This window comes from Budorcas taxicolor, chromosome 8 (genome assembly GCF_023091745.1).
Source record: "Budorcas taxicolor isolate Tak-1 chromosome 8, Takin1.1, whole genome shotgun sequence".
NCBI lineage: Eukaryota > Metazoa > Chordata > Mammalia > Artiodactyla > Bovidae > Budorcas > Budorcas taxicolor.
The window spans coordinates 20,767,395-20,786,996 of NC_068917.1; positions in this window are offsets into that span (position 1 = coordinate 20,767,395).

Consider the following 19,602-nt stretch of genomic DNA (forward strand, 5'->3'; position numbering starts at 1 on the left):
GGTATCAGTTATTTTAAGAAATAACTTTAAAAATTGTCTTGTGGATACAGAACGTAGTAAAACACTGATTCTTTAATGTCTATTGAGAATTTCCTTAAGAACTAACTTGTTTAGCCACTAAGTTGTGTCCGATTCTTTTGTGACCCCCATGAACTGTAACCCATCAGGCTACTCTGTCCATGGGATTTCCCAGGCAAAAATACTGGAGTTGGTTTCCATTTCCTTCTCCAGGGACCTTTCCCACCCAGGGATCGGACCTGCACCTCTCGCATTGGCAGGTGGATTCTTTACCACTGAATACATTAATTATTGGATGTAGAGTTTTGTGTTCTGCTCTTAGAATAAGTTTGTGTATTGCTGTTAGAATTATACTTTTAAAAATATTTTACTAGTTACATCAGTTCTGTATATTATGTCAGTTTGCATAGTAGTATATTAAAATCTCCTGCTATTATGATTGATTTGCCACTTTCTTGTAATTTTGTCATTTATTGTGCTATGTATTTAGGCTCTTTTGTACATTATTTCATAATTTTATGTCTGCTTGGTAAATATCAATGCATTTTCTTCCTTAAATTCTATTCTATTATCATTTCTAATCTCATTCATCCAAGGGTCTGTATTTTTAACTGGTGAGTTTATTTTCATTTATTTTTGATGTTGCTGATATATTTAGTGTTATATCTATTATAGTTTTCCTGTATGTGGTCTTTTAAGTAAATATTTTTATTGATTTATTTTACCTTTCTGCCTTGTGGGCATTAATAATATTTTCTCTTTTTTATTTTTGGTTTTCTTTGCTGCATTTGAAGTGATGGATTTTATTATGTATGTATTAAATTGTATATACATACTTATAGACATACATTTATGTATTTAATGCATAGTACTTACATTTATGCATTAAATTATATTTATCTATTACATTAGTTAATGCACAATGAATTTATTTGTATTAAACATGCATTTTTATTATATACATGTCATATATTTTTATGGCATGTTTTTCTGAAATGTTTAATACACACAGTTAGCTATGAATTTTTCTATAAAGATACTAAGTCATTTAGTGTTACTCTCTTGCTACTTAATAATACCAGAACTACAGCACACTTTACTTACTGATTGAATAATTTCCTATATATCCTTTGTTATTCTTTAGAGTTTTAGTGTTCTTTTATTTTTACACAAAAATTTACCATTTTTAGTAGTCTAATTTTAATGATACATTTCACTAATTTCTATGTTGTGCTATTTTTTTTGTCTTCCTCTTTCTCTCTGCACTGTTTTTTTCTTTTTTTTCTCAAGTAATTCCTTTAGTAGTCTGTAAGTGAGAGACTATAGGTTCCCTTTTTATTTGTATATATAAAAATATTTAATTTTTTGAATACTAGTTTCACTGGATACAGAATTCTTGGCTTTTCTCTGTAGATGTCCTTTGCCATCTGTTGATACTGATTAGAAATCTACTTTTGGTCCAAATGTCATTAGCTTATGGGTCATATTTATTTCATTGGTGTTTATAGTAACTTATTGTTACTGTTTGTGTTAATGTGAATTTATCTCTCAGCTCTCAGACTTCTAACTTTTCAGTATTGTTTCTCTGCCACACTCTCTGTGCTTTTCAGCTCTAATTCAATAGATGTAGATTCATGTCAGATTCTTTTAACCTACCCTACATGTCTTGTCTTCTCACTCATATTTTTATTATCTTTATTTTACTGTGAAGAATTTCAGTTGATTTCTTTTGTATAGTGTCTTCCAGTTCACTATTCTCTCTTTAAATTGTCTCTGGCATCTGGCATTTATTTCATCTGTATTTTAAAATTCCAGTTGCTGCTGCTGCTAAGTCGCTTCCATCGGTCCGACTCTGTGCGACCCCATAGACGGCAGCCCACCAGGCTCCCCCGTCCCTGGGATTCTCCAGGCAAGAAAACTGGAGTGGGTTGCCATTTCCTTCTCCAATGCATGAAAGTGAAAAGTGAAAGTGAAGTCGTGTCTGACTCTTAGCGACCCCATGGATTGCAGCCCACCAGGCTCCTCAGTCCATGGGATTTTCCAGGCAAGAGTACTGGAGTGGGGTGCCATTGCCTTCTCCGTAAAATTCCAGTAACTTAATATTTCATTTAGCATTTTGGAGTTTTAGAATATATATACACTGTTTGTTTCACTTTTGCCTGTTTTTGTTGTTTCATGTCTTGTTCTTAATGGATTTATTCTTTATTATATCTAATGTATTTTTATATAAGAATGCAAAAAAAATCTTATTTTAAAATTATTTTGTAATTGCTCCATTATTCTCATTTGGTAGTGAAGGAAAGGGAGTTAATAGCCTATTGCTATTAGAAGTCTACTTTCAGCCTAGTGTCATTAGTTTGTAGGTCATTTTTTCCTCAGTGGTATTTACAGTTTCTCAAATTACCGTTTTATATTTGTAACTTTTGTATTGTTCCTAGAGGATACAAGACATCTCCCAGCATTATTTCTCTCATGTGTTGGGGACATTTATTTGTTGGATTCCCTTGGGTTGGTGTTTTCTCTTTCTGTCTGTACTAACTTTACCCTGAATAGAGATTTTTGTGGTTTCCCCCGTTGAGTAGCCCAGAGGTGGTCTACTCACTATTAGGTCTTACACTAATGACCTAGAGTCTTGTGTTCTATTGAGATAGTGAGGAGGTTACAAATTCAATCTATTTTGTATGTCCTCAAGATCCAGCCACCCATTCAGCAGTTTGTTAGAAGGTCTCATGGGACTCCACATATAGTTGCATTCTGGGATAAGGTTGGTTATAACCAAAGGGTACACGACAGGGTCCGCACAGGACAGAGACACGGGAGAAGGCTGGAGAGAAGCCCACACAGGCTTCCTTGTACCCTCTCTTTTGTGAAGAGACTTACCTAACACGTCTCTTTCTCTAGCAGTAAAAAAAATGCAGGAAGATGTTGTGAGATTTCTGTCCAGGGAAGCCCATTAGAGACTCGGTGCCATGTCTGTTTCCGATGGCTGCCATAAGTTACCACAGCCTGATGGCGTAAAAGAGCAGAAATGTATTCTCTCACAGTTATGAAGGTCGGAAATCTGAAATCAAGGTGTTGGCCGGGTTAGAGCCTCGTGGGGCTCTGAGAAGCCACCCTGTGTCCTCTCCCAGCTTCTGGTGGCCGCCAGCAAATGTCAGCGCTTCTCAGCTTGTTGATACCTTGCTCCAGTCTCCGCCTTCGTGTGGGCTGCTTCACTCTCTCTGTTTCGAATCTCTTTCTGCCCTTCTCTTACAATATCAGCTGCCATTGGGCTTGCCTTAAATCTAGGACGATCTCATCCTAGGTATTTAGCTTAGTTCCATCTGCAAAGACCCTTTTCCCAAATAAATCATATTTACAAGTTCCAGGAATTAGGACTTGGACATGAATTTTTGGAGGGCTGCCATTTAATCTGGTGTAATGCCCAAGGTTTTTGGAGGTTGGTATTTCAGACTCCCAGAAGAAAAGTAGGGGTTCAATATAAATTACACTGTTTGTATGAACAGTCTAGGCACAGTGAGACTTCCTTATCAGTAAGGGAACTGTTTTGAGTGCCAAGTTACCAGCTGCCAGCTCAGGGCCTACCTTGCAAGCAGGCCCTTCAAGAGATAAAGTTATCTTTTGCTGTTTGAAAGTTTGCCTGACACTACTTTGCTTTATATAAAAGAATGATATATTTGTACCTATTTCTGCTAACCAGAATAAATCTGAAGAGGACTTTCACTTTTATCAGAAAGAGGCAAAAAGCAAAAATAGCATTCAGCATTTGCTTTGCAGTGAGCCGGTAGGGAGGCAAAGTGTACCATGAGCAGTGAAGCACCCAGTCAAGCTCCGTCCCTGGGACCTACACACAGAATCTCAGCATCAAGCGGCCATAGCTTTAAACTGTGTGACCATCTGTGCTTCATCTCAATTTATTCTGTGCTTCTGCCAGCAAGATAAGTCCTAAGGTAATTGCTTCTTAGCTTTATGCCATTTGGCTTATGTAGGGTCTTATAGAAACGGCCTACTTTTGGATAGCGGGGGAAACCTGTCCCAACCTCAGCCCTGCCAAATTAGGTCTTTTCTGTACAGTCTACCCTCTTCGCCCTTATGCAAGGAGTCTTACAGCAGCTACTGTCATTTGGACTTCAAGATGCAGGGACCAACCTGCGGTATTGACTTTAGTTATGCCCTAAAGTCCTAGATTTAGCCAGTTAAATCCCATTAGTTGTAAAGATCTATCTTAGAACCTTAGTGGGCTTCCCTGGTGGCTCAGCTGGTAAAGAATCTGCCTGCAGTGTGGGAGACCTGGGTTCGATCCCTGGGTTGGGAAGATCCCCTGGAGAAAGGAAAGGCTACCCACTCCAGTATTCTGGCCTGGAGAATTCCATGGACTGTGTATAGTCCATGGGGTCGCAAAGAGTCGGACACAACTGAGTGACTTTCTTTTCACTTTTTCAGAAGCTTGGTGGCTTCCTCAAGCGATGTGCCTCCTGTAGCTTGTAGCTTTTGGCAGGAACCACAAGTTAATGGACGCAGTTAATCTCTGTAACAACAGTATAGAACCAATCAGCTCAATTTCAGATGGTCCCATTAGAGAACAAATCCCTCTTTGTGGGCATCTGTATATGGCTCAGGTGGGCCAGACAGCCTCCATGATGATTTTACAGTTGATAGCCCCTCTCAGGGGCGTTCTAAAGCTACAGCAGTTCCAGAGTCTGAGTCCTATTCATTGAGTGGAGAGATCTCATCTGATTTCTGTTCAGTACATCTAGTACTAAGGTTACCAGAGCGCATCGTGGACAGTATAAGATTCAGACATAAAGTCAGATCTAGGCAATTAGGATCTTGAATTCAAATTCAAGCAATGTCAGCAACTAATTTTCTTCTGAAGTTGCAAACCTGAGACACCACAGGGCCAGACAACCAGTCTCAAAGCCCAAGTAACGAGGCTTTCTTAAGGCCTTTATCCCTTGCCTGGAGTCCAGATTGATCCACTCTAAAATATGCACTTAGGCAGAAAAAAATCATCAGTCTTTAAGGGTCAGGCATTTGATTTCAACAGGAGCTTGTTAGCAAATTAAAAACTGCTTTTTAAAACTTAAAAAAAAAAAGTTTATTTCCATCTGGAGATTTTCTCTTTTCTACGTTGTCTCCCTTTTGTAAAAAGAGGTGTCAATAAGGAAAAATCATAACACAGTTCACTGGTTATGGAGATTTGCTGTTTTCAATGTTCAGAGTTTAAATTTCAGTATTCCTACTTATGGCAAAAGCATTGGAGAGTTGTACACAACTAATAATTTTTCTTTGCACATTCCCCTGATTATTGTGGTCTTTCTCTAGTATTCATGAAAATTATAAGCATGTTATAATCATATGTAAATGAAATAGCCACAAAACCATTGAAAAATGGATTTTAATCATTGCATGTTTTGCTCAATGCGTTTTAATCATTGCATGTTTTGCTCAAAGCCCCAGCAGTAAATTCAGCATTTACAGGGTTAAAGTGACAGCTACAGAGAGACCTCAGCTGGAGTGAAAGGTGAGGGGTGGTCCTGGAGCTCAGCTGAAGAAAAGGCTCCTGGTGTGTCTCTCCCCACAAGCCCCCTGCTTTTTTTTTCTGCCTGAAGGAATGAACACCTTACCAGCTGTTTTTATCACCTCTGGTTCATTCAAAGCCCACCTTTGGGAACATTGATCCCTTTTCTCTCACACCAGGTGCCTTACACCAGTCATAAACAGACTTCACCAGGCCTCTCTCTTGTCTTCATTTCAGCTGGCAGGGCCCAAAGAAGCCAGGGTATCCCAGGAGTCTAGTCGTCTTCTCTTGCATTTATTTTCAAATTCCATAGGTAACGTTTACCTCTCACAGCAGAGAACGATTCAGCTGCAGGTAGTGATTCAGCTGCTCTTTTGTACTCTGAGTAACTCCGCAGTTTCCCAGGCACCAGCATTTCATCATCCCCAACCCTTCTTTCTTTCCCAAAAGAATACTGTGGCCGCATTTCAGTGAGTTGGAGTGAATCCCACGGCCAGCACTGCTTTGGGGGATCCTTGAGGCCACACACATTTGGGGCTACTTTAGGAGGAATCATGGAACTCAGCATATAGGTGGATTCATTACTAAGGTCTATTACAGTGGAAGAATGTATGACAGGATCACTGAGGGAAAAAAACACAGATTCTGGAGAAAGCTATGCACAGGCTTCCTTACACTCTTTCCCTCCCATGAGGAGACATATCAAATTCTTTTTTTTTTTCCAGAAGCAAAAAATGTAGAATATGTGTAGAGTATTTTCTGCCCAGGATTGTCTATTAGACAATTGGATTTCTGGACTTTATTGGAAGCTGATTACGGAGGCATCTTCTGCTTAGCATGTACCAAAGTTCCAGACTCCCAGAAGGAAAGCAGATGTTAACCATAAATCACGTTGTTTGTACCAACAGTTTAGGTATAGGGCACTTGCTGTATCAGGGAATGCTTTGGGTGCCACATCCCGAGAAGCTAGTCCAGGGCATACCTTGCAAGGAGGCCCTTCTAAAGCTGGCCACCTCAGACCTGCTATGTTAACTCCTTTATTCACACAGCAGCCACTGAGGCAGGAGGTGGGTTGGCCCAGACCATGACTTGAGACTATGTCTGCCTCATCTTCCCCAGCCTGTCTTGGCCATGCAGCTTTGTTCCCTAGAACATAGCCCAACTCAGCAGAGTATGGCTCAGTGAAACCTCTTTAGTCTCTTTTCACGACAAGGGAGTCCCCACCACAGCTGTGGATTTCGGGCAGAGAAACTAGGGTAGGTCCCGTGTGATGTGTGGAGAGGAGCATTCATTCAGACTCCAGCCAGCCTCCAGCAGACCTCAGGCCCAGAGCCTAGCGCATCTGTAGCTTCAGCTCGCTTACTATGTGTTCTAGTTTACTTTTTTTCTCTACAAAGATACGACTGCATGTTTTAGATTTTTTTTTTAATGTCATCTATCACTGCTACCTGTTTGGAGCAAAGCATGGTGGAGAGGGGAGACTTGGACTGTAAGTTTACAGTGTCCTTTTAGCCAGAAGATGTTCTTTTACTTTTGAATAAATTGTTGCGGGTTTCTCTACTAAGATATGGGGCTGAACCCATGGGGCCTACACTGAGTTGCATGGCAACTGGTGGTACAGTGCTTTCTTCAGAATTGCCTTTCACCTAGGTTTCTGGCTTACTGTCTTTGTGTCTCTTGACTCTTCCTTTAGGATAAATTATTTCCCATGGGGTTATTAGTGGGCCTGCCTTATAGTGTCTGTTTTGAGGGAGAACCTTAGGTGCTTAAGATTCCCCTTCTACTCATGGCTTTTGGTCAAAGGTATGACCGAACATGCAACAACAGAGTTTGAGCCGTCTTACCAATTCTCAAAGTCATTCTACTCATCGTAGGGAGGGACAAATCGCTAATCTTGAAGTCAACTGTTGATTCATTTTCTCTTCTATTAACTTAAATGATTCTCATTACATTTTTAACATCGGCTTTTTATTACTCAGCATCGTTTTCTCCAGTGTCCTTTTGAGACATAATCTCTATAAGGTAAGGTGTGTTGGTAGTATAATAAATCGAGATGTGTGCACTTTTGACTACAGAAGTCAGAGGAGATTTCTGGAGACTTGTCACTACTCTGGACCACCAAAAGGTTAGTGAGAAGATCTCAGCTCAGTGAGTACTCTTCTCATAAGATGTTTGGCTCTTGGCTGGGTTGAGACAAGGATGGAAGAAAATGTTGGCTTATACCTGCAGCAGTCTTGGGTCAGCCACTAAGCCGTTCTTGTCACAGTGACCACCTACTGGTCTATGCTGTTCTTACAACATGGTGTTGAGGACCAGACGTGTCACTTCCGGTGAGATGTGACTGGTGTATCCTTAGTGATTTCTGCTACTGGTAATTCCATGATTCGTACACCACATGTCTTGAAGATAATATTTAATATTTAATGTAAGTGATGTTTAAATTGACTAAATTGCTTCATGTTATTCTTATGAATCCAAATCTCTTTTTAATTTATGTTTAAACAGGCCAATAGCACAGTGTACAGGAGCAGTTAATTTTTTTAAACCCTAATTTGGTTTCAGCTCAGTTCAGTTGCTCAATTGTGTCTGACTCTTTGTGACCCCATGAACCGCAGCACGCCAGGCCTCCCTGCCCATCACCAATTCCCGGAGTTTATCCAAACTCATGTCTATTGAGTCAGTGATGCCATCCAGCCATCTTATCCTCTGTCTTCCCCTTCTCCTGCCTTCAAACTCTCCCAAACATCAGGGTCTTTTCAAATGAGTCAGCTCTTCGCATGAGGTGGCCAAAATAATGAAGTTTCAGCTTTAACATCAGTCCTTCCAACGAACACCTAGGACCGATTTCCCTTAGGATGGACTGGTTGGATTTCCTTGCAGTCCAAGGGACTCTCAAGAGTCTTCCCCAACACCACAGTTCAAAAACATCAATTCTTCGGTGCTCAGCCCTCTTTATAGCCCAACTCTCACATCCATACATGATCACTGGAGAAATCATAGCCTTGACTAGATGGACCTTTGTTGACAAAGTAATGTCTCTGCTTTTGAATATGCTGTCTAGGTAGATCATAACTTCCCTTCCAAGGAGTAAGTGTCTTTTAATTTCATGGCTGCAATCACCATCTGCAGTGATTTTGGAGCCCCAAAAAATAGTCTGTCACTGTTTCCACTGTTTCCCCATCTATTTCCCATGAAGTGATGGGACCAGATGCCATGATCTTCATTTTCTGAATGTTGAGCTTTAAGCCAACTTCTTCACTCTCCTCTTTCACTTTCATCAAGAGGCTTTTGAGTTCCTCTTCACTTTCTGCCATAAGGGTGGTGTCATCTGCATATCTGAGGTTATTGATATTTCTCCCGGCAATCTTGATTCCAGCTTGTGCTTCTTCCAGTCCAGCATTTCTCATGATGTACTCTGCATAGAATTTAAAGAAGCAGGGTGACAATATACAGCCTTGACGTACTCCTTTTCCTATTTGGAACCAGTCTGTTGTTCCATGTCCAGTTCTAACTGTTGCTTCCTGACCTGCATACAGGTTTCTCAAGAGGCAGGTTAGGTGGTCTGGTATTCCCATCTCTTTCAGAATTTTCCACAGTTTATTGTGATCCACACTGAAAATTGTATATGTACTTTTTACTTTTAGAAGCTTGTTCCATATTGACAAGGTAGTTTTGAACTTTAATTCTGTCACCTGTCTTCTTGGCCAGGTTTGTGTCATCTGAAACTTTGCTGAAGTTTGCCATTCTTTGGTGTCAAATTGATGTGAATTTGCTAGCTTGCTCACCAAGCGGATTTTACTATCTGGTATTCCTCAAGTATTTTCCTTTAAAATACAGAAACATCATTGGTGATATCTGATCCTATATTCTCCTTGTTTCTTTTCTCAATATTTTAAAGATTTAGTTTTAAAATAAGTTGTTTCTATCAGTTTCCTACTTTGTGCTTTCACCATAGCTAACATTTATCTGCATTAGCATACCTCTGATTTTTTGGATGCACAAATAGTATAAAGTTCAAAATAGTACAGAGTTAAAAACTATGAAATATATTCTCAATAACATTGCTCTGTGAAGGATACGATTATAAAACACTATTTAAACCTCCGAAAGTGAGTATGATTTATGCCCACTCCCAATGTTTGTTGTTAGTTGGCTCCAAGAACTGGTTTTACTAAAAACATGAGATAATAGGAATCACTCCTCTTGCCCTGCTTAAAGTGATGTACTTTATCTTTATTTAGCTAAATGTAGATCCATACATTTTACATTTCTCAAATTTTCTCAAATCAGGTGAAATAAGATATGGATATGAGTAGTTTCGTATCAGGGGCCCCTTTGGCGTGGCAGCACCTGAGGAGTCCTCAGAATCAGGGATGCTGTGCAGGGTAGGGTAAGGTGACTTGGCTGCTGGAGCCCTGGGCACCAGGGAGTCTCCACCTTGATTCCAGGGAACTGTGCATATGGCAAGGAAGCAGCCATCTTTGGACGTCAAGGAACAGCTTGGCCAGTATGAATGTCAACTATAAGTAGAGATTGTTACCTTTTCCTGTTTTCTGAGTAACACAAAATATCCCCGATTCCTCCCCTGAGAGGAGAGAAAATCTCAGTACTGAGAATATGCTTTCAGTCTTGTGGTATGTGTGCCTGGGCTCTGAATCAAGTTGCTAAAAAGGAAATAAAATGTTTATTACACACCTGAGTCTATGAACTGTGATACATGCTCAATGAACTCAGCATAAGCTTAGAGAACTGATTTACTAAAAACGGGAGCAAGCAAATCTTATCACAGGCAAATATAAGTTAGGGAGAGAGCCCACATGTATTGTGTTCCAACTGTACACCAGAGCTGATGGGACACATTTCATTTATTTCATTTGCAGAGGTCTTACCAGATAAGTGTTAACCCCAAATTACGGACGAAGAAGCAGGTTGTATTAGGGTTCTCCAGTGAAACAGACGTAGTCTGGTCTGGTCCACAGCCCTGAGAGCCAGTGGTATAATTTTGTGTCTGAAGGCAAGAAAATTCCCAGCTCAAGGTAGTCAGGCAGGAAGAATTCCTTCTTTTGCAGACTTTTTGTTCTGTTCACATCTTCAGTTGATTGAATGAGGCCCACCAGCATTAGAGAGGGCAATCTGCTTTAATCTGTCAAATGATGTTAATCTCATTCAGAAATATTCTCATAGACACACCTAGGATGATATTTGACCAAACGTCTGGGCACTCAATGCCCCAATCAAGTTGACACATCACCCAGGATAAGAATGAAATATTTAGCATATAACTGCATATCAGTAAGTAGCAGAACAAGAGTAAGACCCCAAGTCTGGAGTACTCAAAGCTTCCTTGTGAAACTTGTGTATTGCTGGCCCAGTACTTTGTAATTACTTAGGCTACTTTAGACTCAATAAGCAATTCACAAGTGCCATTCTCTGATCTTCCTTCCTATCCTGCCCCTCCAAATTAGAAACCCTGGACTCCTACCTGTGTTTGGGAAAACCTGGGTTAGCTTCTTCGGGCTTCTTGTTGAGCCTTCTTCTATGATAATCACTCAGGCAGGCAGCCTACCACAGGTAATGGATTTTGTTTAAACATTCAGGCTTCCCCTTTCATTGTGACCCATATGATGTACTTAGGACCAATTTTGGAGAAGGCAATGGCAACCCACTCCAGTACTCTCACCTGGAAAATCCCATGGACGGAGGAGCCTGGTGGGCTGCAGTCCATGGGGTCTCGAAGAGTCGGACACTACTGAGCAACTTTCACTTTTCACTTTCATGCATTGGAGAAGGAAATGGCAATCCACTCCAGTGTTCTTGCCTGGAGAATCTCAGGGACAGGAGCCTGGTGGGCTGCCATCTCTGAGGTCGCACAGAGTCGGACACGACTGAAGCAACATAGCAGCAGTAGCAGCAGCAGGACCAATTTTATTTATAAATCTTTTGTGCCTAGTCTCCAGGAATGGGCTGCAACCCCAGGTCAGATGGTTTGAGCTAAACTGCAGCCCATGTAGAAGAGGGAAAATGAAAACTTTCTGTATTCTGCCACAAATAACTAATAAGGAATCTCTCCTGGAGGAGCAGAAGGGGAGAGGATAGAGGAATGTTATTGCAGCAGCTTTTTCCTTTCATTTCAAAGTGAATGAGCTGCCGCTTCCATGAGAACCATTTATATGATGCAGCCATTTAAATAATGCAGGTTTTTTCTTTTTTTCCCTTGAAGAGCATGAGTTTAAAGTTTCAGGTTCAAGTTCAAGTGGCTGGTGATAGGAGATTCCTCTAGCGCCAGCCTCACCTACACACACCTTAAGGACTCTTCCAAGTCCTTACGCCGATGCATTACCACTACCGACCCTTAGGATATCCAGGGAAAGGCATGACACACAGTCACTGCACTATTTGTCATCAGAAGAAAAGAAAACAAGGGCTTTTCAACAAGGCAGAATGTGTGCACATAATTGAGAAACCTGAGAGCTGGATTTAAAGGTTTTAGATTGGGTTGGCAAGGTTGTCCTCTTTGGGGACCCAATTTCTTCTCTTTGACCATCTAAGGCTCTATCCAAACTTGCCTTTCAGACATAAGGAATTAACTTTTCCCTCCACATGGAACGGTCGCTTGACTCACTCTCCCCACGATGACAGATGATTTTAGAATCACACTAGGTGCCGGGGTTATTGCTGCTGCTGTTGCCGCCAGCCCCTAACCTTTCAACCACAGGAAGGTGTTTCTGTTGGCATTTGTGCCCCTAGCCTGCAAGTTGCTACTTTGGAAAGAAGAGAAATTTGTTTTTGATTCTTTTCCTGGTAACAACAATAAGCAGAAATGGCCTGATATGATCCTTTTTCTTACACTAAAATTATAAAGCGAAATCCTTTATTTTCCTTAAAGTCTTTAAACGTTATTTCAGCATGCTGCATTTAATAAGAAAATTTAGAACGTGCAAATGAGCAGGAAAAAAATAAAATCACTCTTTCGCCCTCATACAGAGGTAAACTTGAAGTGTATTTTGGAGTATAGATCTTAACAATTTGCCCCATATATTAAATATATAAATGTACACACGATCACATTACAAAAATTGAATCATTGTGTGCATATTGTTTTAAAAACTACTGTTTTGCGCACTAGCAGTTCAAGACAGTGATGTAGGACGGTCCTGAGTTCCTCTCCTTCAATGGACACAGCAACTCTACAGCTAATATAGATCAGTTCCCTCTGAAAACGACCTAAACACTAGCTGAACAGCTCCTCCACAACAAAGAATAAAAGAGTCACATTGAGGTGAGCTGCATAGGAAAGGCGGTGGCACAGTCTTATCAAAAACCTGACCCCCCAGGTGGCAACCTACAAATCACAACTAGGGAGGAGCTCCCTGAGGGGCGAGGGTTCTGGGCCCTACATCAGGCCCTGACTCTTGGGACTTGCCTTGGAGAAATGACCTCCCTCATGCCAAATGTCTGGCTTTGAAAACCAACAGGGCTTACTGTTCAGGAGAACCACAGGTTTGTAGGGAATGGAGAGATTCCACTGTTTAAGGGCTCAAACACAGACTCACTTAACCCAGGACCAAGTGCAAAAGCAGCAATTTGAAAGGCGCCCAGACCATATGGGAAAGAGACTCTTTTGCAAATCTTGAAGCATCTGCCTGAGGGTCAGGGGTCTGTTGGGACTCTCTGGGCACAGAGGCACTAGTGAGTATGGTATTTTGCATTTGCTCTCTACTTTGCTAGCATTGTCACTAGGAAGCACTATTTTTGCACTTTCCCTTTAACCTGCTGGCTTGGTGGGTGTGCCCCACCCTGTGCCACTCCCAGTCCCAGCAAAGAGGGGCACCAAGGCTTCGGTCTGAAGGTCGAGAGGATTGTATTTCTGGGCTCCATGGGTCTGAAATTTGGAGGGGCAGTTCTTGGAAAGTTACTATCTTCAGGGAACTGCAGAAAGCAGACTCATTCCCCCAGTCTCCTTGTGAAAAAGTTCTGAGTACTCATCCTGGGACTTCGGCCTGAGGGACACGCTTATGATTATCCTATTTTTAGAGGATACAGAAGTACTCTTAGGGAATGTCAAATAGGGACATCATCTCTGCCCTCACCCTTGGCCTTTTGCTGTAGCTCCCTGGTACTTTCCAGAAAGTAGCTCATACACTGAACTGGAGCTCTGATTTTTTGTAGCTGTCACTAAGGGACACCTCCAGATCTCTTGGATGGGAGAAAAGCAGGGTTTAATAATTGTGGTCCCACAGGCCAGTATATATTTGCATACCTTAACAGCTGCTGCCTGAGGGTCTAGCTTCTAATGAGGCTGGAACTCCCTGTTGATTGAGGATACCTCCCTCTGCAATGCTCATAGATTTTGGCACAACGCCAGCAACTGGGACCTATCAGGGATAAATCAGGCTGTTTAGAGAATCACAAAGTTTCACATGACAGCCAAGAGTTAGGGCAAAGTTAAATGATAAGGTTCATCCTCTGTCTGTGGCTACCCCTTCAAGACTGGGAGGGATAGCTACTTCGCTTGATATATAGAAACAAACACAGAGACTCAAGCAAAATGGGGAGAGCAGGAATGTGTTCCAAACAAAAGAACAAGGTAAACTCCAGAAGGACCTTGATGAGACAGATATATGTAATTTACCTGATAAAGAGTTCAAAGTAATGGTCACAAAGATGGTCACCAAACTCAGGAGAATAATGGATGAATACAGTGAAAATTTTAACAAGAAGACAGAAAATATAAGAACGTCCAAAACAAAGTCATAAAGCTGAAGAATCCAGTAACTGAATGGAAAACTAGAGGAATTCAACAGCAGAGTAAATAAAGCAGAAGAAAGAATTAGTGATCTGGAAGACAAGGCAGTGGAACTCAAACAGAGAAACAAATAGGAAAAAGAATTTTAAAAAGTGAAGATACTTTCATGGGACCTGAAGTGGAATAATATTCACATTATAGCGGTCCCAGAAGGAGAAGAGAGAGAGAAACAAGCAGAAAACTCACATGAAGAAATAATGGCTGAAACATCCCTAACCTGGGGAAGGAAATAGATGTCTAGATCCAACAAGCCCAAAGAGTTCAAAGCAAGATAAACCCAAAGTGGCTTAGACTAAGACTAATTAAAACTAAGTTGTCAAAAGTAAAAGAATCTTGAAAGCTTCAAGAGAAATACAACTTATTATGTACAAAGGAACTCCCATAAGACATAAGCAGAGTTCTCAACAGAAGCTTTGTAGGTCAGAAGAGAGTGAATGATATATTCAGAATGCTGAAAGGAAAAAACAAAAAAACCCCAAAACAGTCCAACCAAGAGCACTCTCTCCCTCAAGGCTACCATTCAGAACTGAAGGAGAGATAAAGAGCTCTTCAGACAAGCAAAAGCTAAAGCAGCTCATTACCACTGAACCAGCCTTCCAGGCAATATTAAAGAGTCTACTTTAAGCTGAAAAGAAAGGGCACTAATTTGTAACAAGAAAACCTAAGGATATGATTATCTCAGTGATAACGGTAAATGTATGTTAAAGGTTGTAGATAAATTTCATTAAAGCTAGTATTGGAGGTTTAAAGACAAAAATAGCAAAAAAGAATTGTAACTATAACTAGCTAAGGTATATACAAAGTAAAAGATATAAAATGGAACATCAAAAATGTAAAACCTGGGGCAGTGGGAATAAAATGAAAGTTTTAGAATGTGTTCAAACTTATGTGTTAGAACTTGCTATTAAGTTGAAATGTGCTTAATTTGATGTTAAGTTAAAAGGCTATAGGCTATTACATATGAGCCTCATGCTAACCACAAAACAAAAACCTATAGTAGGTACACAAAAAATAAGGAGAAAGGAACCTAGCAGACACTGTAGAAAGTAATCAGATTACAAGTGAAGAGAACGAAAAAAGGAAAGGAACAAAGAGGAGCTACAAAGCAGCCAGAAAACAGGTTGGTATAAGTATGTGTGTGTGTGATAAGTTGCTTCAGTCATGTCTGACTGTCTGCAACCCCATGGACTGTAGCCTGCTAGGCTCCTCTATCCACGGGATTCTCAAGGCAAGAATACTGCAGTGGGTTGCAATTTCCCTCTCCAAGGGGTATTTCCCACCCAGGGATCGAACCCACATCTCTTTCGTCTCCTGCATTGGCAGGTGGGTTTTTTTTTTTTTTTTTTTTTTTTTTTTACCACTAACACCACCTGGGAAGCCTTGATAAGTATATACCTATCAATGTTTCTAAATGTAACCAGACTAAATTCTACCAAAATCATAGAGTGGCTGAACAGATAAAAACACAAAACCCATCTATATGCTGCCTGTAAGAGATTCACTTCAGATGTTAGGACACACACAACCTGAAGATAAAGGAATGGGAAATGATGTTTCTTGCAAATGAAAACCAAATGAAAGCTGGGATAGCTATACTTAAAACAGAAAAAATAGACTTTATTATGTTTAAAATTATTTATTTTTGACTGCACTGGGTCTTTGTTGCTGTAGGTGAGCTTTTCAAACTGTGGCAAGTGGAGGCTCCTCTCTAGCTGAGGTGGGTGGGCTTCTCATTGCTGTGACTTCTCTTGCTGCAGAGCGCATGCTCTAGGGTGCACTGGCTTCAGGAGCTGAGACATGTGGGCCTAGTTGCCCCGCAGCATGTGGAATCTTCCTGGACTAGGGATCAAACCTGTGTCCTGGTATTGGCAAGCAGATTCTTAACTACTGGACCACCAGAAAAGTCTGACAAAAGTCTTTAAAACAAAGAGTTTGCTGAAAGACAAAGATGAGCATATTATATTGATTAAGTTGTCAATCCAATAAGAAGATAACACATAATGTCTATTCATCCAACAGTGAAGACACTAATTTAAAAAGATGTATGCACCCCTTTGTTCATTGCAGTATTATTTATAATAGCAAAGAGGTGGAAACAACTGAAGTGTCCATCAGCGGATCAATAGATAAAGAAGATAAAGAAGATGTGGTGTATATATATGCAATGAAACACAACTCAGCCATAAAAATAATAAAATCTTTCCATTTGTAGCAACATGGATAGAACTTGAGAGTGTTATGCTAAGTGAAATAAGTCAGACAAAAAGACAAATATTGTATGACTTTACTTACATGGAAGTAAAAAAAAACAACAAAATAAATGAAAGGCAAAACTCAGAGATACAGAGAACAAATTGGTAGTTGTCAGAGGGGAGGATTGTTGGGGGGTAGGCAAAAATGGGTGAAGGGGATCAAGAGATACAAACTTTCAGTTAGAAAAAAAATGTCATGGGAATGTAATGTACAGCATGGTGACTATAGTCAATAATATTGATTGTAAATTTGAAAGTTGTATGGAAGTAAATTTGAAAAGTTCTCATCACAAGGAAAAAGAAAACTGTACGGTGACGGACTATGACTAGACTTATTGTGAACATTTCACACTGTACACAAATCTTGAATCATTATGTTGTACACCTGAAAGTAATATAATACTGTATGCCAATTACACTCAATAGAATGAAACAAAAACCCCTGCTGGTCACCCTTGAAAAAATTTTATCTCAGTTCAGTTCAGTTCAGTTCAGTTGCTCAGTTGTTTCCAGCTATTTGCGACCCCATGAATCGCAGCACACCAGGCCGCCCTGCCCATCACCAGCTCCCGGAGTTCACTCAGACTCACGTCCATCAAGTCGGTGATGCCATCCAGCCATCTCATCCTCGGTCGTCCCTTTCTCCTCCTGCCCCCAATCCCTCCCAGCATCAGAGTCTTTTCCAATGAGTCAACTCTTCCCATGAGGTGGCCCAAGTACTGGAGTTTCAGCTTTAGCATCATTCCTTCCAAAGAAATCCCAGGAGTGATCTCCTTCAGAGTGGACTGGTTGGATATCCTTGCAGTCCAAGGGACTCTCAAGAGTCTTTTCCAACACTACAGTTCAAAAGCATCAATTCTTTGGCGCTCAGCCTTCTTCACAGTCCAACTCTCACATCCATACATGACCACAGGAAAAACCATAGCCTTGACTAGACAGACCTTAGTTGGCAAAGTAATGTCTCTGCTTTTGAATATGCTGTCTAGGTTGATCATAACTTTTCTTCCAAGGAGTGTCTTTGAATTTCATGGCTGAAGTCACCATCTGCAGTAATTTTAGAGCCCCCCCAAATAAAGTCTGACACTGTTTCCACTGTTTCCCCATCTATTTCCCATGAAGTGATGGGACCAGATGCCATGATCTTCGTTTTCTGAATGTTGAGCTTTAAGCCAACTTTTTCACTCTCCTCTTTCACTTTCATCAAGAGGCTTTTGAGTTCCTCTTCACTTTCTGCCATAAGGGTGATGTCATCTGCATGTCTGAGGTTACTGATATTTCTCCCGGCAATCTTGATTCCAGATTGTGTTTCTTCCAGTCCAGTGTTTCTCATGATGTACTTTGCATATAAGTTAAATAAGCAGGGTGACAATATACAGCCTTGACGCACTCCTTTCCCTATTTAGAACCAGTCTGTTGTTCCATGTCCAGTTCTAACTGTTGCTTCCTGACCTGCGTACAGATTTCTCAAGAGGTAGGTCAGGTGGTCTGGTATTCCCAACTCTCTCAGAATTTTCCAGAGTTTATTGTGATCCACACAGTCAAAGGCTTTGGCATAGTCCATAAAACAGAAATACATGTTTTTCTGGAACTCTCTTGCTTTTTCCATGATCCAGCGGATGTTGGCAATTTTATCTCTGGTTCCTCTGCCTTTTCTAAAACCAGCTTGAACATCAGGAAGTTCACCGTTCACATATTGCTGAAGGCTGGCTTGGAGAATTTTGAGCATTACTTTACTAGCGTGTGAGATGAGTGCAATTGTGTGGTAGTTTGAGCATTCTTTGGCATTGCCTTTCTTTGGGATTGGGATGAAAACTGACCTTTTCCAGTCCTGTGGCCACTGATGAGTTTTCCAAATTTGCTGGCATATTGAGTGCAGCACTTTCACAGCATCATCTTTCAGGATTTGAAATAGTCAACTGGAATTCCATCACCTCCACTAGCGTTATTCATAGTGATGCTTTCTAAGGCCCACTTGACTTCACTTTCCAGGATGTATAGCTCTAGATGAGTGATCACACCACCGTGATTATCTGGGTCGTGAAGATCTTTTTTGTACGGTTCTTCTGTGTATTCTTGCCACCTCTTCTTAATTTCTTCTGCTTCTGTTAGGTCCAGACCATTTCTGTCCTTTATCGAGCCCATCTTTGCATGAAATGTTCCCTTGGTATCTCTGACTTTCTTGAAGAGATCCCTAGTCTTTCCCATTCTGTTGTTTTCCTCTATTTCTTTGCATTGATCACTGAAGAAGGCTTTCTTATCTCTTCTTGCTTTTCTTTGGAACTCTGCATTCAGATGCTTCTATATTTCCTTTTCTCCTTTGCTTTTCACTTCTCTTCTTTTCACAGCTATTTGTAAGGCCTCCCAGGACAGCCATTTTGCTTTTTTGCATTTCTTTTCCATGGGGATGGTCTTGATCCCTGTCTCCTGTACAATGTCACGAACTTCACTCCATAGTTCATCAGGCACTCTATCTATCAGATCTAGGCCCTTAAATCTATTTCTCACTTCCACTGTATAATCATAAGGGATTTGATTGAGGTCATACCTGAATGGTCTAGCAGTTTTCCCTACTTTCTTCAATTTGAGTCTGAATTTGGTAATAAGGAGGTCATGATCTGAGCCACAGGCAGCTCCCGGTCTTGTTTTTGCTGACTGTATAGAGCTTCTCCATCTTTGGCTGCAAAGAATATAATCGATCTGATTTGGTGTTGACTATCTGGTGATGTCCATGTGTAGAGTCTTCTCTTGTGTTGTTGGAAGAGGGTGTTTGCTATGACCAGTGCATTTTCTTGGCAAAACTCTATTAGTCTTTGCCCTGCTTCATTCTGCATTCCAAGGCCAAATTTGTCTGTTACTCCAGGTGTTTCTTGACTTCCTCCTTTTGCATTCCAGTGCCCTATAATGAAAAGGACATCTTTTTTGGGTGTTAGTTCTACAAGGTCTTGTAGGTCTTCATAGAACCGTTCTACTTCAGCTTCTTCAGTGTTACTGGTTGGGGCATAGGC